Raw genomic sequence first — 24,459 nt, forward strand, 5'->3', positions numbered from 1 at the left:
GAGTCCCGCCCCGGAATAATCGAGAGACGGTTAAAGCGCGGGGGGAAGGGAGCGGCAAAGAGACTCACGTTCCCGCAGCCGGTTCTTGAAATTGGGGTCGCTTCTCCTTCCCGCTTCTCCTCCTCCCGGCCCCAACATGGCTGCCTGGTGCCTGCGGCCGTTTCAGCGGCAGGGCCGGTCCCGTCGCTGCCGCATCTGCGCTCCCCGGTCCCCGCTTCTCCTCCTACCCCCGCCCGCCTCCTCCCCCAGACCCGCCGCCGCCTCTACTCTCCCCGTGGCCGGGCCGCCTGCCCCCACCGTCTTTCCCTTCCCTGCTCTTTTCAGCGGGCGGGTCAGACCCTCCGCCACCACCGCCTCTCCTCTCTCCGCGGCCGCCTCTGCCCTCCCCGTCCCCGCTTCTCCTCTTCCCGTCGTCATTTTTCTCCCTGGCGGGTGCGGGCTCTGCCACCACTGTTTATCCTTTGTCTGTTCTGGTCCCGCCCTTGTTCTCTCTTTCCTCCCCATGGGCAGGCTGGTCCTGCCGCCGTAGTCCCTTGCCGGCCCGCTTCTGTCCCCGTGTCGGGTCTGGTGCCTTTCCCTTCCCTCTTCCCGGGCCAGTTCCTCTGCTGCCGCCGATCCTAAACCACCGCCACCGCCGTTCCTAAACCCCCGCTGCCGCTGTTTCCCCCCTCCCTGCAGGCGGCCGGTCCCGCCGCCGCTTCCTCATTTTTCCCCGCGGCAGGGCCTCTGCCTGCAGTCTGTTTGGTCCCGTGCCCACCTCCTCCGGCCTTCCTGCGGCCTGCCCCCACCATCTTTCCCTTCCCTGCTCTTTTTGGGGGGCGGGCCAGACCCGCCGCCGCCGCTCCTCTCTCTGCGGCCGCCTCTGCCCTCCCCGGTCCCCGCTTCTCCTTCTCCCAGACTGGGAGCCAACATGGCCGTCTGGTGCCTGCGGCCGTATCTTTCTCGGACATTCTGGGCATGCGCTCCACGCATGACCAGAACAGCCGAGAAAGACACGGGCGCAGAGACACGGGCGGACACCTAAGCCTTTTATTATAGAGGATTCAGGCAATGTCAGCTGCTTTGTACATTCCAAAATGTTAACAGAATCCTAGAGATTACAATTTTGGAATGTGAAATCCAGGAGTGATGCATAAAAAGATGATAAGCTTTCTGCCTCGGCTTGCTCATGTTCCTAGATATTTCCTTCACATCTACTATGGATTTTGCTTTCCCATGAGACGTTTTCCATTTGGGTACTTCCATGGCAAGAAAGAAAAAAGACCAAATTGGTCTTCAGATACATGACTATGGGGAATGCATTAAATGCTAACATTTTTGAGTGATACTGAAGTTTTTAAAAGGAATTTAAAATGGAATTGAAACAAAAGCATGAAATCTTTGACTCTTGATCAAAGAGTTTTTAATTGGGTGCTTAGAAAATCTGCAGCAAGAAAACTGAAATTCTCCAGTATCAAAGCTTCTAAGAAAAGTTCATACTCTTTATTTATTTATTTTTTATTTTTTATTAAAACTTTTATACCGCCCTTCCAAAAGGCTCAGGGCGGTTTACATTAAAACACCATTAAAACCAGTTAATAAGTAAAACAAAAATTATAAAGCATAAAAACAATGATTAACAATTAAAAACATCATAAAACAACAATTAAATAATCAGAACAATTAAAAAACAAATTTTTAAAAGCTGAGAAAGCCTGGTTGAAGAGATGTGTTTTCAGGTGGGTTTTTTTGAAAATTGCCAGAGATGGGGAGGATCGTATCTCAGCAGGCAGCGCATTCCACAATCTTGGGGCAGCAGCCGAGAAGGCCCGTCTCTGTGTAGCCACCAAACGAATTGGTGGCAACTGGAGACGGACCTCCTCAAGTGACCTCAATGGGCAGTGGGGCTCATAGCGAAGAAGACGCTCTCTTAAATACGCTCTCTTTTCCAGGGCAATTAGAATAGGACTTTGGGGGACTGTGAGATTCAGAAAACCACATTCTATAACTTTGTGACCTGAATTTCTATGAAGGTATTTTAGTGAGGTATTGTAGTCCCACTCACCAAGGCTATGTTACAAAGGAATACGTAATTGCTGATAGAGATAAATGAATGAACAAAGGGAATAGGGTTAGAAATTTCAATATGGCTTTATTCAGTTGGGTTATGAATATATCTAGCACTAGGTTGTTAGAATACAGATCTCCATGACAGGACGTAAGGTAGCTGACACTTCTGAAAGCTGTCTTTCAATACAGCACAACTAAGAAACTATATTTCAATTTCTCCACTCTTCTGTGGTTTTAGGCACCTCTCTCTTAAGAATCATGTTGAGGCTACTGACTGACAAGACTCCATTAATGTGAAAGCCATAGATTTTCTCCGCTCCGGCTTTTCCAGTAATATGCCTGTGACTTCAGTTCTGAGGATCTTATGTACAAAACAGAACAGGTGTGTGGGTCTCATTCCTCAAATATTTCTATAACCTGAGGCATTCTGAGACATACCACCACATCCTCCTGCTTACCTCTGATGGAAGATAGAACCTGAAGCTTATCAGAAATTGAAGCATGCCAAATATTTTCAAATAATCATCGACATTGTGTTTTCTCATGGTGAAGAAAACTACCTTATGAGTGTTGCAAAGATAAATGGAAGCAATTTCCTACTGCATTGCTATCTCTGTAGCACAGGTTGTTCCTTGCATGTCAGAACAACACTGATAACATTTGGCAGCAGAAGCAAATATACACATACTAATATTAGAGCAGTGATAACAGACAAGCTTGCATTCTGAGTTGGATGTTCAGTAGCTGTCATGGCCAAGCAGGGTCACAAAAGCAACAATGAGGTTCAGAGTATGGCAGCAGATTTTGGAGCAGGCAAAATAAAGCTCCTAGTCCAGAGGCATATGGTCTAAGATGGGCTGGTGGTCAGATTTTGGAGCCCATAAGCAAAAAGGCAAAGCATTCCATGTGGCTATTAAAAGCAACAAGCTGCTTATACTGAGGAACTGAGCCTGGAACAACCGTTATGCAGCTGCTCCAGGTCACCTGTAAACTGAATATACATGGGCATCCACAGAACCTTTGGGATGGGGGCAAGCTCCTATTGGTGGCCCCTTACCCTTTTGTAAATGGGTTCATGTGCACAAGCACGCATACCCTAACCACATCCTTCTGTGTCAGCATCAGGTGTATTGGGAAGAAGAGCAGCTCCACTCACAATTGCCATGGACTACTTTCTCTGCCTCTCTGAGAAGCTGCCAGTCAGCGCTGAATGAAGTGCTGACTGGTGTGGATCCGGAAAGGAATGGAGCTGCCCCTCTTCCCAATATTGGTCATGCCTGCATGTATTTGACGTTGATGCAGGGGTATGGCCATTACCAGGGCAGTGGCGCATTTAGGCACTGACCATGGGGCAGGGGTCCATGGTGTCTTGTCTCCTGGGGGCCTCCAGATGCTCTAGGGGGCCCTCCCTAGAGCCCCACTGCTGCTTCCCAGACCACACCGCTATTTCCCCTTCGCCGCCGCTCACCTGCTCCACCCAACTCACACACACCCCAGCGGCGGGCACAGGTGGGCCTCCTCAGGCCTGCAGACCGGCCTCCTCGGCTTGTGCACATGCGCAGTAGGTTATGGAGTGTTGCATCCCATGACATCACGGGATGCGACACTCCATAACGCTTACTGTGCCGGTGTGCAGGCGGAGAAAGCCAATCTGCAGGCCAAGGAGGCCCGCCTGTGTCTGCCACTACCACCATACTGTCTGGCGTCCTGGAGAGTCACTGCCAGTCAGAGTAGACAATGCTGCTCTAGAGCAGGGATTCTCAGTGTTGGGTCCCCAGATGTTATTGGACTTCAACTCCCATAATCCCCAACCAGAGGCCACTGTGGCTGGGGATTATGGGAGTTGAAGTGCAATAACATCTGGGGACCCAACGTTGAGAATCCCTTCTCTAGATGGACCAGTGGTCTGACTCAGTAGGCAGCAGCTTCCTATGTTCCAATGGGACCACCATGACCTAACTGAACTGAAAGTGTATCTTAGCCTGCTAGTCCTGGCTGGTGTGTTTAATGCCAGTCATGAAGTGCTGCAGGGATTGTGGGCAGTCCATTTGGGGTCCTCCTACTTCTGTGCCATGATGCAGCTGAAATTATTTAAGGACATCACAAGTAACTTAAGGTTTGATGACAGTCACATGACATGAGAGAAGACTGATTGCCAAGCTGGCAACCATTAGAAAAATCCAGACCATTTTTGTGTGGGAGCTGCAGCACAGCTACATTCCTGGATCTGACCAGCAGTCAATGAGCAGCTGTTAGGTTTCTGAGGTGCTGTCCCTTCTGGCAACATATGCAAAGCAAGCCAAAGTGGTATGGTTTGAAAATATGGTGGTGGTGCTCTGATGCAGAAACATCCTACCCACTGACAGGAGATGTTGACCTTGGGAAGCAAGCTGGAGGACTGCAACAAAGACAAGTAGGCCTGCAAGTTGTGCAGCAATGTGGAAGCCATGGAATTTCTCCTCTACATGTACTCCAAAACCTTCTTGAGGCTCATGTAGAGGGGTGCATCCCTCTCACGTGATTAAAAGATGTGCCAAGAGCGCATTGACATGTCCACCAGTGACATCAGGGCAGGTGCATCCTTACCATAGACCTGATGTTCTGTGTATCTAGGACATGTCACAGTTTGGTTTTGAAAGACTCTGCAGTTACAAAAGCAACTCACCATGTGATATGGTATTCTGTTCAAAGAAAAACAAATCCAAGGCATGGAACTAGCTGTGCAGTTCTTTGGGTCACTGGCACCATTTTCTTTTCTTCCTTTTTCTTATTACATGTATGTTCCACCTTTCTTTGATGATGGAACTCCGGGCACCATATGTAAGCAATTTCCTATCCAGAGGCTGACCAGATCTCATCTTGCTTAGCTTCAGGAAGATTGCTACATCACATACTTTCAGGCCATGCCCTTTTTCATTTTACAGGCTTCGCCTGTGGGGCTTAGTGTGTTGACTCTGCTAATGGAGAACACAAAGCCACTTACAATTCCATTCGCATCTATCATATTCCACTATACTCATCACTTTTCTGAGCAGAAGAATCCTAACTCTTTTTATCCATGGCTTACCTGGAAGGCATAATTTCCCCACTTTTAGTACATTTCCTCTAAGGCAGAATGACAAGAAAATGTATTCATGCTCAGAGTGTGGGAGAACTATTGATTCTGTATCTGGGCATTATGAAATGTCTTTTGTTTACAAGCTATTACTTTCAAGGTGTGGGAGGAGTAGTGATTTGTATCAGGGTGTTATGACATTTCCTGTACTGCATTTTGTGACTTTCCTAGTAACCCTCAAGGTTCTGTTTTATCTGTGTGATAGCAGCAGCGTGATGTGTTCATTCAAGGAATTGTTCACAATGATTCCGACATCTACTTCCGAGCACACTTAAACAGAAGTGATGTTCAGTGAAACAGTATGATTTAATCCTCAACAAGATTCATTGTTAAATCCCTCTGTGATGATCTGTGCAACCAGTGCACTCTCCCCAGCTGCCAGTGAGAACAGGCCTGCTTAAAGGGGCCACCTGTTCTTGCTGGGAACCAGGCTGCACCTGCATGGAGTTGTGGTAAATACAGCCTTGCAGTGGAAGTGCACACCGTAGGGGGAGGTGGCAAGCATGGCAGCTCACAGGCACCAGCAGCACCATGAGTTGTGATGCTGTGTTGGTGTTTCCTAGGGGCATACACAGCATTGCACAAGGGCATGCAGTGCACCCAGGCCGCAGTGCACCCAGGCCACAGGACACCTATGGACACCTGTAGGCACCTGTTACCTGGGTGCATTGCATGCCTTTGTGAAATGTTGTCTATGCCCCTAGGCAGTACCAACACAGCATCACAACTCATGGTGCTGCTGGAGACCAGTTTATATTTGTGCAAATGTTTGAGTTCAGTGCCAATTTGAAAATTCAAAGTAAAGTTGGGATTAATATGCATTTCCAAAACAATGCTTGAGTTCTGTACGCTGTATTGTTGTTCACTCGCAATGGAATCCTTCTCTAGCGTCTTTCTGTTCATTACTTCACTCTGTCCTGGTTAGTTTTGTATAATTAAAATGCATAAGGAGACGATCCTGCCCAAGTTCAGCCCTTTTAACTCAAGTTGTTCACTGGATTTGCTTTGACTCTACCAGAGAATGGTATGTAAAAAGGTTTTAAAAGATATTTGCTGAATTATGTCTCTGTTCTTTATTGGGCTGAAATGAGTTGAAGAGCAAAAACAAAGTGAACTTCCAAAAACCATGAAGTTAACTTTGACTTTCCGGCTGCACTTAGGGCAGAACTACACGTTGCCACTGTGAAAGCCAGTTGCCAAATACATGTCTGCTGAGGAGATGCAAATTTTGGGCCAAGGGGAGCATTTGTGGAGGAGAAGTTGCAAGACGTGGTGCCAAACAGTGACACGTGGATTTTATGCACGCGTCAGTGCAATTTCATGACCACCAATGCTTGTGATAAGTGCTGACTGACATGTCCTAAAGAGGTCATATTTTTGCACCATTTGTCAGACTAAAATTGAGGAAAACAAAACATGAATGGAAGGAAAATACAAATGTCTTTTCAGAAATATTTTTTCTTTCTTTTTAACCCAGGCTTTTATTTGATGGTCTCTGCTTCTGCTCTTTGTACTCTGCATTGCTTTTATGCTTTTGTTTTAAATTTTAAATCAGATTTGTTTTACATTTTTAGCTTAATTTTTTAATTGTGTCTTTTTAACAATCTTGTTTTTAAATTTTGCTTTAACCCGCCTTGGGATTGTTTTAATGAAAGGCAGTATATTCAACCATATATTCAACCATAAATTAAAGAAAGAAATAAATAAATAAAGAAAGAAAGCATTTTTGAATACAGTGTTAATGCGGGTTTTTTAAAAAAATGCAAAAGATTCCAATCAATCTCAATTCTGCAGAGCAAGCAAACAGCAAGTATCTTTTTAAAGCATGTTCTTTGCTACTTTGGAATGGCTGTGTTTGAAATCAAGGACACGTGCGCTTCGTTGAGCAGAAGCAGGGTGAGGAAAGTAAATTGTTGTCTTGGTTGCATGAAACATAAATGTTTCTCACAGCCACATAAACAAAATAGCTCCTTTTATATTAGTTTGCAAGAGAATTATATCGTTTTTACTTTTTAAACCATGCCATTATGAGGATGAGATTGCAGTAACCATGTAGCTGGATCACATAATGTAACTTGAGTGTTGCCTGTATTTTATAATCTTCCAGCAATTAGTCAGTGATCCCCCCACCCCCACAATTTACATGATGGTTTAATTAATTCATTCCAGAGGTATAGTGGATTTTAAAAAACAAAACAATTTCCCATCTTCCCAGAAACTCATCACCAGATGTAGAATCTATAAAATACATACATATGGCTGCCATATTTAAATTGTTGGCAAAATAATATAATTGTTGGCTATGTAGCACATAGTTTTTATGTTTTCTTGTGAGAGTTCTGTTTTAACTATGGAGGAGTTGTAGGTTCTTAACTAAAAACTAGTGTGCAGCCTAGCAAGAAAAGAAAAGAACATTTGTTAAACATATTTTAGCCTGCTTTGTTTACTTGTATTTCACTCTGCTTTTGTTCATCCTCCAGACTGTTTTGCAATAGGAACCTTTTAATTAATTTCTTACACAACCAGTGCTAGCACAGTGTGTAGCAGGACGTGCTTAGGAAATGGTTTCCCACAAGCAAAACTGAATTAATTATTACTGTTGAAGTAAAAGGCAGGTTATTCAGTGGAATAAATGTAAAGGGAAACAAACAACACACACACCCGCACCCCGATATCAGCACATAAGATCTCCATATTTTAAACTCTAGGGTTGCCACCTTGTTAATGGGATTGGTTCTTCTTTGTTATTTTTGTTTTTAAGGTTTGCCCTCTGCGCTAGACAATGAGAAATATTAAATGTTTATAACTTCTCTTTTGATTGAGTTAGCAACCAAATTTAATTCATTCACTGGAAATAATAGAAATAGATATGTGGGGAAAGAACCATGCAAGCAGCTGGAGGTTTGCATGCTATTTTTGCCACAGGTGAAAAGAGGAAAGCCACTCTTCAGTTGAAAAAGCATAAGAGCCTTACAAAGCCTAAGAGCCTTACAAATCCACTGACCAGCTCTCCAGTAGCAAGTGGCCCCAGTTCTCTGGTGAGCAGGATACCCATTTCCATTTTTAAATTTTTTTAAATTATTTTTTCTAACAAGATAACAGAAATAGAAAAGAAACAGAGAAAAAGAAGAAAGATAAAAGTAACTTTACAGTTAGCATTTCTTGGACATCTCATAATTACATACATCAGTCGGGGGGTTCAGCGGCCCTCTGTTCTCCACCTTCCAAAACACACACACACACACACACACACACACCCTTTGCCATGAATTGTTAAAAACAACAACACAAAAACCAAAAACAAAAACATAGAAATACTACTTTAATTAGCCGTCTAGAAAGAAAAACCAAATCTTGGATGAGGGTGTTGACCCTGTGCTAAATTGTTAATTATGAAAGGCTCCCAAATAGAAATAAATGTTTCATCTGAAGTATTCCGTAAGTAAGCAGTAACCTTTGCCATAGAGACATATTCCCATAGCTATAATAACCACTCATCTACAGTCGGGATTATTTGTTGTCTCCATTTAGCAGCATATAAGATCCTGGCTGCAGTAATCATATACAAAGACAGCTCTGTATACTTGGTAGGAATATAGGATGTAGTCATATTTAACAAGAAAACCTCTGGAGAATAAGGGAAATTTATGTTTAAAATTTCTTGCATCTTAGGGTGAATTTTTCCCCAGAATTGTTGCACTTGGCTACATGTCCACCACATATGCTAAAATGTCCCCACATGGCTCTTACACTTCCAACAATCTCCAGAGTAATTACTATCCATCTTTGGAATTATCGTGGGAGTAATATACCATCAAAAATACATTTTATACCAATTTTCCCTTAAGGTGCTATTTGCTGTAAATTTAATGTTCACCTTCCATTGATATTCCCATTGTTGCATATCAGTTGTCCTGTTTAAATTTTGCATCCACTTAATATACAACCTTTTACCTGTTCTGTTTCTGAATCATATTTCAATAGCAACTGATATATCAATCCCAGTAATCCATTGCCATTTTTGAGATGGTAAGAAACACTAATTCATTCTGAGCAGAAGGAGAGGGCTCACATTGTTTCTTACCATCTCCATATCCCATTGCAAATGACAGAAAACCCACTTCTCTCCTAAGACCTCTGCCTTTGTACCAGAAAAGGATCTGATGCAAGAGCAGGGACTGGTGGTGACCACAAATAATGGCTGGCTAGTGAGCTAAGCATAAATTTGTGGATCCCTGGCCTTATTGTATTAGATCAGGGCTGCACAACTTTGGCCCTCCTGCAGATGTTGGCCTACAACTCCCATAATCCCTGATTATTGGCCACTGTGGCTGGGGATTATGGGAATTGTAGTACAAAAACAGCTGGAGGGCTGAGGTTGTGCAGCCTTCTATTAGATCAAGGGTCCAGCATCCTGCTTCTCATAGTGGCCAACCAGGTGCCTCTGGGAAGGCTTGTTGAATTGCTGCTGTTGGATCACTTGGGAAAGTAAGAAGTGAAGTTAAAGTCAAATAGCTAGTGGCCGTTGCTTCACTAACTTCTGCTAATGGAGAACTGTTTAAGTTTCTATTCAGCCTTCTGTTCTGTGTAGAAATTAGTCATTCATATATATATAGATATAGATATAGATATGAATTTTATATAATTCCTGTCCATAAGTAACCTGCAAGTTAAGTCCCATTGAGCTCAGTACAGGATTACAGCTTTGTTTTGTGTAGCTTAACCCTCTAGGATAAAGATGGGAGCAACTTTACAGGATAAATATAGCATGGCTACTGATCATTTCAAACACTAAAGAGATCTTTTGCTTCCTCTTCACCACCTCTTCTTGTTCCTGCCGATTGCAGCAATTTACCCCATAAGACTCCTTATATGTTGTTCAGATAAAGGTCAGCTACATTTCTGACTTCCTTGTAAAACTCTCCTGTTAGTATGTGGTCCCACTTCTGACTTATTTGCAGACTCCTTTGATTATCTTAAATCATTTTCACATGGGGCTGAGGTTAAATATTATTTCTCTTGGCTTGTCCTTTCTGCAGCAGCCGCTTCCGTCTCACTCCGAAAACTAGGGTGATGTTCAAATGCTTGGTCTAAGCCCAGCATTAATATCTAAGTTATTTAATTTCCTTTAAAAAAATTTGGAAAGATTTTTAACAATGGAAGTAGAACTGTCCATTTGTTTATAGACTGTTTGGGGACCAGTGTAATCATCAGTAGGTAATGCTAGCAAGATTAGGGTGATTTAAGGTAAAGCAAGCTACATTTAATATTTTATAATGAGGAAGTCCATGAACACAAAAACATAAGAAAAACCCTGCTGGATCAGGCCCAAGGCCCATCTAGTCCAGCATCCTGCTTCATACAGTGGCCCACCAGATGCTCTGGGAAGCCCACAGGCAAGATTTATAGCTTTGTCAGTTGCAAATTGTGGCTTTTAGAAAGATGAACAGAAAATCATCAGTGTTGCATGTAAGATGGTTAAAACACCTGCCTGCCCTTATAGTGCATCAGATTTTTGGGAAGAGCTTGGCACTCGTTATATTGCATTTGTAATCCTGTTTGGATTGCAGTATTTCCTGGAATTTAGCTGAAGCATTTGCATTCAGCAGGGATTGTTCAGTCAGTTTCTACATTGGGCTGACACTGCTCTCCTGCAATAAGGTGCACACATGTCATGGAATGCGTGCCAAAACGAGTTGAAAATTTCATATGCAGTATAGTCAGGAAATTAAAAATTAACTCTGGAAAGGACATCACTGAAATCTTTGGCTATAAAATCTTTATACGCTGTATATTTAGGGGTAAAAGATCCCCCCACCCTTTCTAGAATGGTCTGGGGTGGAAAATATTAGTTTCATGGGAGTTTGAATGATCCAGAGCTTTATAAACTAAATCAGATCTTTTGGGGAAATTGTTAATTGATACCAGTAGCATACCAATGCATCCTGACTTATTCTAGCACACTGGACATACTGAAGTCCTAAATCATTCTTGTTATGTGTTAGCATACTGATTGCAAATTCAGCTTATTTTTATGTTCATACTTTAAAACCTGCTGGTTCACCAAGCCATGAATAATGCTGAAGCCTTGCTGACTGCATAAGAACAAGTCTTTGATTTTGGATTCCCAAATCCATAGCAAAATGGGCTAAATGGCATAGTGCTAGAGTATATTATTAGGAAGTTCCTAACTTACAAACGGGTTGTGTACCAAAAGTTCATTTATAAGTTGGATGCTCATAACTCGGAACGCCTATAGTTCCTTTGAGGGACTTCTTTGTATGTGTGGGTTGGCATATTTGATTTGGGGGCTTCATTAATTTAATATGTTACGTAGGCTTTGTAAGTACAGGTCGTTTGTAAGAGTGCTTGTAAGTCAGGGAGTGCCTGTAATACTATAAAGATTAGCTGAACAACTCAAAGCCTTTCACCAGAAACACAGTGCTTGCTCTTTAGAAGCTAGCTTATTTATCATAACTTCACTGGGTAAAACCGTGCCTGGCACACTGTGTTACTAAATTAGCATCAACTAACAAATCTGTATACAGGTCTCTGCAGAATGTAAAAATACCAATGGTTGTATTAGACAATATATTGTAAATTAGAGGCTGAGTATCCATACTTTCAATACTGGTTGTGGTTGCTGAATATTTATTTATCTATTTATATATTTATTATTCGCTTTCTATACCACCTTTCCAAAAATGGCTCAGTGAGGTTTACGCAGAGAAATAACAAATAAATAAGATGGATCCCTGTCCCCAAAGGGCTCACAATCTAAAAAGAAGCATAAGATAGACACCACCAGCAGTCACTGGAGGTACTGTGCTGGTGGTGGATAGGGCCAGTTGCTCTCCTCCTCTAAATAAAGAGAAGCACCATGTTAAAAAGGTGCCTCTTTGCTCAGTTAGCAGGGGTTAATTATGGCAAACAGTTTCTCTGTTGACTGAACAGTTACACCTTCAAAGAAGCGGAAGAAGTGGCAAGCTTGATTTCAGTGACTGACATTCTAATGAAGCATTGGTGCGTGGGTGGAATCCTCAGCCCAGATGAAAACAGTGTGTGTGTATGTGTGTGTGTGTGATTTCAACTATCTCCCCTTCCCCTAGAAGTCCTCTGTGTCACCCAATAATATGTCCCTGAGAGCTGCATAACTATCAGGGACTAGGGATGTGCATGGAACTGGGAGGGGGAAGTTTGAAGGTGGGGGGTTGACTTTAATGGCAGGGGAGGGTGCACTTACCCCGCCCCCTCCACTTTCCCCCGACCAGTGCTCCTTTAGCAAAGGGACCACCAGGGCAGCTGCGTACCTTCTTGCCGCCCCATCCTTTGTCGGACCCTACGTCATCAGAAGTACCCAATGCACCTGCATGCACCAGTGCGTGCATGTGCACATCGTGAGTGTGATGTGCATGCGCCAACACATGCAGGTGAGGGGATGGGACAGCAGGGAGGTACTCTGCTGCCCTGATGGACCCTTTGCTAACAGAGTGCTAGCAGCGGGAAAGTGGAGGAAGGGGTAAGTGCACCCTTCCCCGCCCTTAAAGTGAACCCCCCACCTTCGAACCAGCGGAACCACCAGTCATTTGAACTGGTTTGGAGGCCCATAAAGGGCCGGACAGGCTTGCATGCGGGCTTGCGTGCGGGTGGTTGGACAGGTGAGCAGGGAAGAAAACGGCGGGGGTGGAGAAGAAAACGGCAGCAGGTAGGCAAAGAAAGTGGAGGCAGGCGGAGGAGAAAACAGCAGCGGGGGAGAACTAAAGGTGCAGATGCCCTGCACCTGGCCCAGCTAGTATTTATCATTTCTGCTGGAAATAGTTGTCTGTATAATACACAACACAAAGCAGGGTCTAAACCTGATCCAAAAAGGCAAACAAAAGCAATACAAAAGATCAGGAAAAACTAATATGGTTCAAGGTTATAATATGCAAAGAATAAGAATATATATGGGTATTTTAATGATAAAAAATAAAAATGCTGCATCAAATGCCTTAAAACTTAAGATAGTTTATAAAAATTCATAAGACATTAAAAATCCTTGTACATATACTGGTTAAATAATAATATTGTATTTCCAAGTGAGTTAAAATCCTCTTAGATTTTTGTCAAGTCAGACACATTTCGACTAATCATCTTCCTCAGTGACTTTTCATATATTGTTTTAATGAGAGCATAATACCTCCAGACTCCTATTGGTCCAAATAAATTTTTATAATGTTATTATAAAAAACGTTTAAAAAATCAAAACCACTTATCCAAATGCATTGGCTTAAAATACAAACAGAATACAGAGTTTACAGGGCAAATTATTACATATGTCTGAGGACTTTTGCAATATTTAATCAGCATTTATATGATAATTTTTAATGTTTTATGACTTTTTATAAACTATCTTAAGACATTTTACACAGCATTTTTATTTTTTATCATTAAAATACCCATTTTTATTCTTATTTTTTTGAAGTTGTATATTATAACCTAGGACCATATTAGTTTATCCTAATCTTTTGTATTGCAATAGTTGTCTGTAACCTTATGTTGATAGTGTCTTGACACATCAAAAGGACAGCGAAAAATAATGGTAAATAATTATGTTAAGTATGGAGTACTTCTAAAGAAGTTATTCCATCTACATGGTGGAAGCACCATCTACATGGTGGTAGGACAACTTGTCCCCAAATTTATTTATTTAACATATTTGTATATCACCCAAAATGCAAGTCTCTGGGCAGTTTTCAACAAAACAAGTAACAAGGTTAAAACAGTACAACAATTTAAAATTTAAAACAATGATAAAATTATTTTTAAACCATCAAACTATTAAAACAGTATCTAATTAAAAGCCTGTATCTAATTAAAATGCAAAGATATGTAAAGTTACAAGGAACTGAGAAACCTACAACACTGGGGAAATGTCTGCTGACAATCATGAAAATAAGGGAAATGTTCATAACTAAACTGAAATCCATGCAATTATTGGGGGTGGGGGGGGGACTGAGAAAATAAATCGTATGCTAGCCATTTGTGAACCTTACACAAGAACAAATGACTTGGGACTTTTTAACTTCACCTTATTGAAGCACAATAGTATAGTCCATAGAGAAAAGTTAGCTTCAAGTTTTCAACTGTTTGAGTTTATTTATTTTTTATTTATTGTTAGATTTATATACCGCCTTTCATTAAAAACAACCTCAAGGCAGTTTACAAAAGTTAAAACACATAATAAAAATGAATTAAAAGTATTTAGCTAAAAATATAAAACCAATCCAATATCAAAATATATAATATACAAAATACAAAAAACTATACATGGATAAAAACACTCAGAAGCAGCAATGAACCAATCATGTAAAGGCCTGGGTAAAAAGCCAAGATTTAACCAGCTTTCTAAAAACTGTCATGGAGACCGAGGAACGAATGGCCACAGGGAGAGCATTCCAAAGCCTGGGGGCAGCAACAGAGAAGGCCCTGACCCGAGTGCACGACAACCTAGCCTCCCTCATTGTCGGCACCCAGAGCAGAGCCCCCTCAGATGATCTCGTCAAGCGGGCAGAAACCCTTGGGAGCAGGCAGTCCCTCAGGTATCCTGGGCCCAAACCGTTAAGGGCTTTAAAGGTCAACACCAGCACCTTGAATTGGACCCAGAAACACACTGGTAACCAGTGCAGCTCTTTCAAAATGGGTGTGATGTGATCACACCGGGCAGCTCCAGATAGAACCCTAGCTGCCGTATTTTGTACAAGCTGCAGTTTCCGAATATTCTTCAAAGGCAGCCCCACGTAGAGCGCATTGCAGTAATCCAGCCGTGACATGACTAAGGCGTGGGTAACTGTTGCCAGATCTGCCTTCTCGAGAAAGGGACGCAGCTGGTGCACTAGCCGAAGCCGTGCAAAGGCACCCCTGGTCACCGCCTCCACCTGAGCTTCCAAAAGCAGAGCCGGGTCCAGTAGTACCTCCAAGCTGCATACTTGCTCCTTCAAGGGGAGTGCAACCCCATCCAGAACCGGTAAAATCTTTTCATCCCAATTGGCTCTCCTACTGACCAACATTACCTCCATCTTGTCTGGATTCAATCTCAGTTTATTAGCCCACATCCAGCCCATTACGGCCTCCAATCCCCGATTCAGGACATCTACCACCTCCCTAGGATCTGGTGACAAGGAGAGATAGAGCTGAGTGTCATTCGCATATTGCTGACAACTCAGTCCAAGTCTCCGGATGATCTCTCCCAGCGGCTTCATGTAGATGTTAAACAGCATGGGGGACAGAATCGAAACCTGCGGTACCCCACAGGCTAATGGCCACGGGGCCGAGCAGTAGTCCCCCAGCACCACCTTCTGGACCCTCCCCCCAAGAAAGGTACGGAGCCACTCCAACACAGTACCTCCAATTCCCATACTCAAGAGGTGGTCCAGAAGGATACCATGGTCGATGGTATCGAATGCCGCCGAGAGGTCCAGCAGAACCAACAGGGACGCACTCCCCCTGTCTAGTTCCCGGCGAAGGTCATCCACTAGAGCAACCAAGGCAGTTTCAGTCCCAAATCCAGGGTGGAAGCCAGATTGAAAAGGGTCCAGATAATCCATATCATCCAAGACCCTCTGCAACTGGGACGCCACCACACACTCTATCACCTTGCCCAAAAAGGGAAGGTTAGATACAGGTCTATAGTTGTCCAAGTTGGAAGGATCAAGGGAGGGCTTTTTTAATAGTGGTCTTACCACCGCCTCCTTGAGGCACGATGGCATCCTGCCCTCCCTTAATGAAGCATTAATGATCAACTCCAACCATCTGCCTGTACCCTTCCTGGCAGCTTTTATTAGCCATGAAGGGCAAGGGTCAAGAGCGCACGATGTCGCCCGCACACTTCACAGGATCTTGTCCACATCCTCAGGCCACACTAACTGAAAAGAATCCAACAGAACTGGACCAGATGGTACCAAAGGCACATCTGCCAGAACTGCCAAAACTCTGGAGTCCAGGTCAGCACGGATGTGAGAGACTTTATCTGCAATGTGGCAAGCAAACTGATCACAATGAGCTGTAGATGATTCCTCCCCCATTGTCTGGGAGGATGTGTGGAGCAATGTTTTTACCACATGAAGCAGCACTGAGCAGATGCAATGGAGGCAGAGAAAAAACATTTCTTCGCTGCCCCCACCACCACGGAGTAGTCCCTAAAATGAGCTCTAGCCCGTGTTCGATCAGATTCGGCACGACTCTTCCTCCAGCGTCGTTCTAGCCGTCGTCCAAGTTGTTTCCTTAGTGTTTCCTTAGGAACACAGGAAGTTGCCATATACTGAGTCAGACCATTGGTCTATCTAGCTCAGTATTGTCTTCACAGACTGGCAACAGCTTCTCCAAGGTTGCAGGCAGGACTCTCTCCCAGCCTTATCTTGAAGAAGCCAGGGAGGGAACTTGAAACCTTCTGCTCTTCCCAGAGCGGCAGCTCCATCCTCTGAGGGGAATATCTTACAGTGTTCACACCTCTAGTCTCCCATTCTTATGCAATCAGGGTGGACCCTGCTTAGCTAAGGGGACAAGTCATGCTTGCTACCACAGGACCAGCTGCCCTCTCCTTGCCTCATAAAACCCATAATACAGAGAAGCCCTTGGTTTTTTGTACCCAACTTGAAAATTCCTATCTATGTAAATACAGGACTGTTGTGTGAAGCAAGCCAAACAGAAACTCTGAAGCTTGATCTTCTTGATCCTTTCAAAGATGTCAAGTCTCTTTCACACAAAAATAGCACAAAAGCTATACAATCTTGGAAAGATACTGGTATTATTTCTGTCTGACTTGTATATGTTGGACAAGGTAGGGGAGTGAAACTTAAAGATAAACAGAGTATGTTCTTAACAAAGCCGTGCATGAATGCACCAGTTTTCAGAATCCAGATGCATATTGTTTTCAAGAGCTTTTAGTTTTTTCATTCTGCTATTAATAACCATGTCATCGTTAGGATTCACTGCTAAGTCTTGTGCAAAGAATACACACATGTAATTGTTGGTCCCACTAAAATGGTAGCATTTCACTGCTCTCCTACCTGGGAACATAGGAAGCTGCCATATACTGAGTCTGAGTCCATTGGTCTATCTAGCTCAGTATTGTCTTCACAGACTGGCAGCGACTTCTCCAAGGTTGCAGGCAGGAATCTCTCTCAGCCCTATTTTGGAGATGCCAGGGAGGGAACTTGGAACCTTCTGCTCTTCCCAGAGCAGCTCCATCCCCTAAGTGGAATATCTTACAGAGCTCACACTTCTAGTCTCCTTTCATATACAACCAGGGTGGACCCTGCTTAGCTAAGGGGACAAGTCATGATTGCTACCACAAGACCTGTTGTCTTCCTCTTTGTATACTTTTAAGTATTCCCCCTCTTTGTTTAGCTATATATTTTCTCTCTCTGAGCTGGGCTGTGAGCTGCCTATGTCATTCCACAATCTACATTTTGGAAAGGTGCTGTGCTTCTCACCACTTCATACAAACTTGTGGCTGAACTACATGTCACTGGTCATTTCTGGTAACATGCTTAAGAATAACACTCTGCTGAAAAGCAGTCAGTTCCAGCTCTTAAAGAGAGTATCAGAAAATCTGGCAAATTGAAGATTTTGGCTTGCAATCTCCCTGCTCTTCTTCTTTCCCGAAAGTGCTTTGGATGATTGCCTTTGCCTGGCAACTTCAATGAATTGCCTAGAGAAGGACATACATGCTGTGACTATTCAAAATAGTCTGTGGCAAGTGGGAATGAGTACACTTTGGAAATCTAGAAAATTGCCTAGCACTATATTTGTTAACTTCATAGATTCCTGTGGAATCTTTTTTCATGATCCTCTGAAGATCTTAAAATAGAGAATGTTGTCATCCTCAAGAGCTTTTTGCCTCAGTTGTGCTTCAGCTAGAAAAGGTGGCCGTAGAGCCTCAAAATTTTGTTCATGATATGGCAAGGACAAGAACAGGATAAGGTGGGCGTCTCATTCTCTGTCACTACATGGCCTCTAGGCCACCATGAAAACATCTCTCTCAACTGAATTGTAAGTGAGCATATCCCTTCAGGTATTTTGTGAAAGGATGTTCTTCAAAGTTTAGAGGGGCCCTTTTTTTCACCACCTGCCAGTTTTGGTATATCTCCATGTAAGTTTCAATTAGTATAAGAAATAAGGATCCATGATTGGATCTCCCATGTTCTCTCTTAAAAAACAAACTTAAAAGCAGTTACTAATTGAATCATGGTAATGGGGGAAGGAATTAACCCTCCTGTGTGTGTCATTTGCTCAGTTTCTCTCTCCCACCCACCCCCGTTCTAGCTCCCTGCAGCTGCTTTGAACTTGTAGAAAAATTGTAGGAAATCCAACCACAACTCTCATGACATCTTGTCTAGTTGTGCCCTAAGTGTCTGCAAACTTGGAAAGTGTCAGAATACAAATACTATAGGTGAAATCCATAAGTACTGCAGTTGCAGTATGTCTGCAAGCACAGAATTCTCAGAAGCAACAATGGAGCCCTGTTTTCCCTCCTTGTGCCACCGATATTTAGGTCATGTGCAGCCAGTACAACATGTCATTTGGAGGAATGGAAATCCATGCAATAGGGTGCATCGGAGGAGAAGGGCTTGAGGGGAGGCAAGCAGAGGCTTCTCATCCCTCCAGTGTTCCATCATGCTGCCTATGCACATGTCTATGCGTGGCAGAGTCAAAGACAAGCCTCTATTGAATCCCGTAGGAATCTTCCACATGATACATACACTAGGTGATTAGGGACATGAATGCATGGACCTCACTCCCTCACCCTGCATGCTATTCCAGTTGCAGGGGCGGCAACTGGTTTAATCTGAACCATCCCTCCACATGTAGATAGTACATTGAATTAATATTTAGATTATGTGTGATAATAATCTGAACTGTCCATCTACACAATTCTGAAAAGTGAAATGCTGTGTAGGGAGAGGGAGCAGGCCATGCACACTCACCCATGGGTGGGGTGGATGTATAGTCTGAACTATCTCATAGACACATAGCAAGCAGATGTGCCCAAAGCTGCTGCTGTTATTTAATAAAATATATCTATGGCATAGCAAGCAATAGGTAACAAGTGCTGGTCCAACAGTATTTGTTGATTCTCTCCCTCGCCCCTTATACTTCACATTTACAGAAAATAGGAAAAGCCTGCTAAATTGTTCTGTATAATTTTCAGTTTAATTATTCACATTAATGATAGCACAATAAAGCACGTGTGCACCTGTGTCTGAAATGTACATATGCGCACAATATGTTTAATACTTAATCCTGAATACAGCCATCCAAGTAAAACACTTTCTTAAATGCTATATTAGGTGGGCAACATTCTCTCTGAAATTTCATTTGAGTACAATAGAAGGCTAATTTTGACTTTTGATAATCTGTTCTTAGTGCTTAACTCACCGCAAACTGAACTTCAGTGGTTAAGTTGAAGGGAGATGAGGCACACAAGATACACAGAAAAACTGTATTTGTTTTAGGGATCAAAGTATAGTTTTAGATTTCTCAGTATTTTGCGTAGCTTAAAAGGACTCTCTCTGCTTAACAGCAAACCTATCATTACGATGCTGGCATGTCTAATGACTGTAATTATTAAATACCACATTACTAAATCACCAAAGCAATCAATCAGGAGACTTTTTGAAATAGGGTGAATTTTAAGATGTCCAGTAGATCTTTGGAGGCCAGGTTGGATTTCAAAATTTTGATGAGGTCACCTTGCCTAAATCTTACCAGCTATCTGGAAACGCAGCTGGACACCTCACTTTTCCTTCCGATACATAAAATGTTCCCCAACATAGGCAGTTTTTATAACAGCCTCAAGCTGGGTCTATAAATAGTATAAAACATAAAGACTAATACACTATCCAGGTAAACCAAGTATAAATGGATATTTAAATACTTCCAGGACCTTTGCCAACTTGAAGCTGCCTGTGCTGTTTGTTCACTGTCCCAGGGTCCCTTCTGAGATTGTGTTTTCTTTTGAAATTCTCATTCTCCCCCAACCAAGACTTGCATGCATATATATATATATATATATATATATATATATATATATATATATATAGTTTTTTTTGTAGATAGTTCAGTTTTTAATTTGACCTTCTCATTACTGAGTGGTTTTATGGTTCACTTCCCATAACTTTTCAGCATCTTAATTCTATTGCTTTTTTAATGATAATATATGTGTTCCTGCTCTTTACACATAAAATGCCTTTTTATTTCATTTGTTTTAAGCTCTGAAACATGTACAAGCTTTCTCTTTAGCTTCTTCTGCATATGTTGTAGCAGCTTGGTGTTCCCCACAGATGTTGGACTGTTAAAAGGACACAACTTGAAAAGGAAATATGAGTCTTTAGGAACTTAGGAAGCTGCCTTATACGGAGTCAGACCATTGGTCCTTCTGATTCAGTATTGTCTAGCGATGTGCACAAAACAAATTTTGTGTTTCATTTAAAATAACCCATTTGCACATTTCTTTTGTGGGTTGGGTGGTAGATAGCACCCATCATGCCCTACCACACAACCCACTTTGGTGTCCCTAGGAGCTACCCATGAGGAACAATGGGGTGTTTTGAGTCTCCCCATTGTTCCCTATGGCCAGAACAAGCTGCACTCACAGAGTGCAATGCATTCTTCATCCCGGCCTTTTAAAACACTGCAGAAGTACACAGTAAAAGGGAATCTGTCCCTCCCAACATAGAACACACATTTCAAACATAGTCCAAAAATGGCCAAAAAAGAATCACTGACCCAGAATCCACTGCAGCCGCAGTACCTTTGCTGCGGTAACATCATTGGTACAAGTTGTTCTCTCACACACAATCATGACTCCTTACGTTCCTAGCATTGCAACAGCTGCCACAGCAGCACCCCTAGCAGCAAGCATAGCCACAAACTCAACTAGAACAACTGCAGCCACATGTTGGCTGAGTACACCTGATAATGCAGATTGCAATGCAGACCAGAGCAGTGAGTGAAGCATAAGTTAGTCTCAAGGAGAGACATAGAGCTCATCACAGCAATCACCAAGAAATAACACAAAGAGAGCTGCCACTGTCGACTTCTCACCACAACACTTTCTCACCAACAGACCAAACCACAACTCAAGGAAGGAAGGAAGGAAGGAAGGCACCCAGGTTCTGCCTTTGTCAATCTGAGATCCAGCAAAACCAGATAGCAGTACCTATATTATACTCAGTGCTGAGAAAAGAAAACCACAAAATCAAACCTTCCTTCCTTCCTCCTCTCCTGATGTATCCTCTTCAAGAGACTATAAGGGCTCTCTCTGCTTCCGAGTCCCTTTGAATACATTTTGAAATTCCCGCCTTTTGTGTTCCCCTCCTCCCTACCTCCAGCCAATGGGGGCACAGCCAACCAAGAAGCAAGGAAATAACAAGCCAATCAGAAGCCAGTGTCAGAAAACCAATCAGCAAGGGGAAAACAGGCCTCTAAAACATCACTTGAGACGTTGAAATGTTTCAACTCGTAACGGGGTTGTTTTGTTCTGAGCTTATTTATTTATTTATTACATTTTATATCCCACTCTTCCTCCAAGGAGCCCAGAGCGGTGTACTACACACTTAGGTTTCTCTTCACAACAGCCCTGTGAAGTAGGTTAGGCTGAGAGAGAAGTGACTGGCCCAGAGTCACCCAGCAAGTGTTATGGCTGAATGGGGATTTTGAACTCGGGTCTCCCCGGTCCTAGTCCAGCACTCTAACCACTATACCACGCTGGCTCCTTTTTTGAAACAGCTTTGAAACAGCTTTCAGCTTTTATGAAGATTGAAACAGGCCTTTTTAAAAGAAGGTGTTTTGTTTCGAGTTTGAAATGTTCCACTGTTGAAACATTTTGCACATCCTTAGTATTGTCTACCCTGACTGGCAGCGACTCTCGAAGGTTTCAGGCAGACGTCTCTCCCAGCCCTATCTGGAATGGCCAGGGAATGGACCTTCTCTGTGCAAGCAGATGCTCTGCCACTGAACCACAGCCCCTATCTTACAGCAATGCACATATGTAGTCACCCATCCAAATGCAAACCAAGGCAGACCTTGCACAGCAGAGGGATCAAGACCAGCTCTCCTCCCTTGGTCTATGAACAGAGGCAGGAGCTGAACTGATACAGTCGGTGTGATTCACCACCTGGTACGTTTCAGATATAGGCATCATTTAGAGGAGTCCCCTATGCTTGTTCACATGGAGAAAAGGAAACCACAGGGATACACTTTTCCCTGCCTCTGAATTCTGAGAAGCTGGGGTACGGGTGGTGGAGGGAATGCAAAGGGAAATAGGTCTCAGCCACTTCTTCTTCATAAATCTGAGTGCATCTCTGTCCCCCCAAAGTTAGCAACATCAGTGGCATGTGCATGATAACTGCAATCGGTGTGGCTGTAGTCCAAGTAATACAGTAATATTCTATTGCACTAGTTTGGCCCTGTGCACAGGCCTTGGGGGAGAATATGCAAGCTCTGTCTTGGCCAGGTAAATTGGTCTTTGGGGAAGGCATGCAAGCTTTTAAGAATCTTTCAGGCCTTACTGAGCTTCAGTGTACATAAAAATCATTTGTATTTTTGTAAACCTATGTTAATTCAGCTGAAAGTGTTGCCATATTTTGTGCCTACCATCTGGGCCAAGCAAAGTTTCTGCTGAATGTGAAACATAAATGTTTCTGTTAAGTTGTTCAATGTTCCACCCCACTGCCCTCCCTGACAAATTAGACTGGTCTTGGTGCATGGAGCCAAATCCATGTCCTGATTGAAAGCTAGTTCATGACATTCAAGCATCCCCAGCTAAATAGTACCGAACATGCTGACATGGGAAGTGTGTCAGACAAACCCTAAAGCATAAAACTGAGGTGGCCAACCTGAGGTTCTCCAGCTGTTGTTGGACTACAATGCCCATCATCCCCAGCTGCAATGTATGGAGATTGGCGTATGCCTGCTGCAAAGATGTAGAAAAAACCTTCCAGTTTGCTGGATGTTTCCAAGCAAGGTAGATTTCACTGTATTAACTAGCAAACGTATAATACTCAGAGGCAGTGTTTCTGGCTATTAGGTTGTCTTTATCTTAGGCTCTGAGCAAGAAGAAACTAGCCTTAGCAACTGCTGTTTCACAACAGGCATTCTGAAGTGATGATTTGATTTCCAGAAACAAAACCAAAAAAATGGCAGGCGCAAGCCAAGTAAAGCTTTAGGCCCAAGTCCGACAAGGGAGGGCGGGTGGCACAATAGGCAGTCACTTAGGTCTGACTCTTCCCAGCATGAAAATCCAGGCTAATTCAGCTGGAGGTCGGGATGGGAACCTATTAACAGATACTTGCCAGGGCACACAATAAGCTAGAAAACACAAGGCACTCCATGCATAGATTTATTGTGACGTTTGAGCCAGCATTGTCCTCTCTCCACTTTGCAAAACCTACTTGCTCTAACAAAGCCTTGAACCACTCTCGACTTATCCGACCCGCCTCTCAGTTTCTATTTAACAGTCTATTACCATCCCAACTGCTCCTTTAATCCCTAGTCCCATCTCCTCCTTCAACGGCACTTCCTGTTAGCACTTCAAAATATGATTTGGCGTCTCATCCGTCATCTTTTCTGCTCTCCTGTGAATCACTTTGAACTTGTCAGTGTTCTTCTTGAACTGTGGCAGCCACTGTTAAATAGTGTTTCAAACAAGGCCTTACAAGTGCAGTATCAAGTCTTACATGATAAGCCCACATACAGAAAGATTTTTCCATATGGTAGAGCATGAGAAGGTCCCTGGTTTAATCCCTGACATCTCCAAGTAGGGCTGGGAAAGGCTCCTGCCTGAAACCTTGAAGAGCTGCTGTCAGTCAGTATATAGACAATACTGAGCTAGATGGACCAGTGGCCTTGGTTCGGTATAAGACAGCTTCCTGTGCTCTTAAGTGCATGCATACTGTAGATCATATGCAGTGGAATTAGAGGGAATTGGCAGCTTCTCCAAATTAGCTTTTTGCAAAAAGAAATGATTCCAAAAACAATTTACCACAAATGAAACTTAGTTTCTTACTAAAGTGTATGCATATAGTTAAGTTCCACAAATATAGGTGAAACTAGTACTTGGCAGAGAATGTTGTTTAAAAATATTCTGTCCCAGCATGTGCAAACTCGTTTTTTGTTACAGAATTTTTTTTGTTAAAGGTGCAGTCCTGCCATGTCTTTGCCAGAGTGATAGGATCTCTATCAGTATATTTTGGAAAGTGGCTGCATTTGGAGCATGTACTTACAAATGTTAAATTGGAATTCACATTTAATAT

General features: G+C 43.0%; 1 protein-coding gene across 7 annotated transcripts in view; it reads left to right on the top strand.

Moving 5' to 3' along the window:
* The window catches only part of SPATA5 (spermatogenesis associated 5), a 266,668-nt gene that overhangs the window by 228,841 nt on the left and 13,368 nt on the right, over positions 1–24,459 (top strand). The gene's annotated exons all lie outside the window — the stretch shown is intronic.

The sequence above is a fragment of the Hemicordylus capensis genome, chromosome 5 (assembly GCF_027244095.1).
Source record: "Hemicordylus capensis ecotype Gifberg chromosome 5, rHemCap1.1.pri, whole genome shotgun sequence".
Classification (NCBI taxonomy): domain Eukaryota; kingdom Metazoa; phylum Chordata; class Lepidosauria; order Squamata; family Cordylidae; genus Hemicordylus; species Hemicordylus capensis.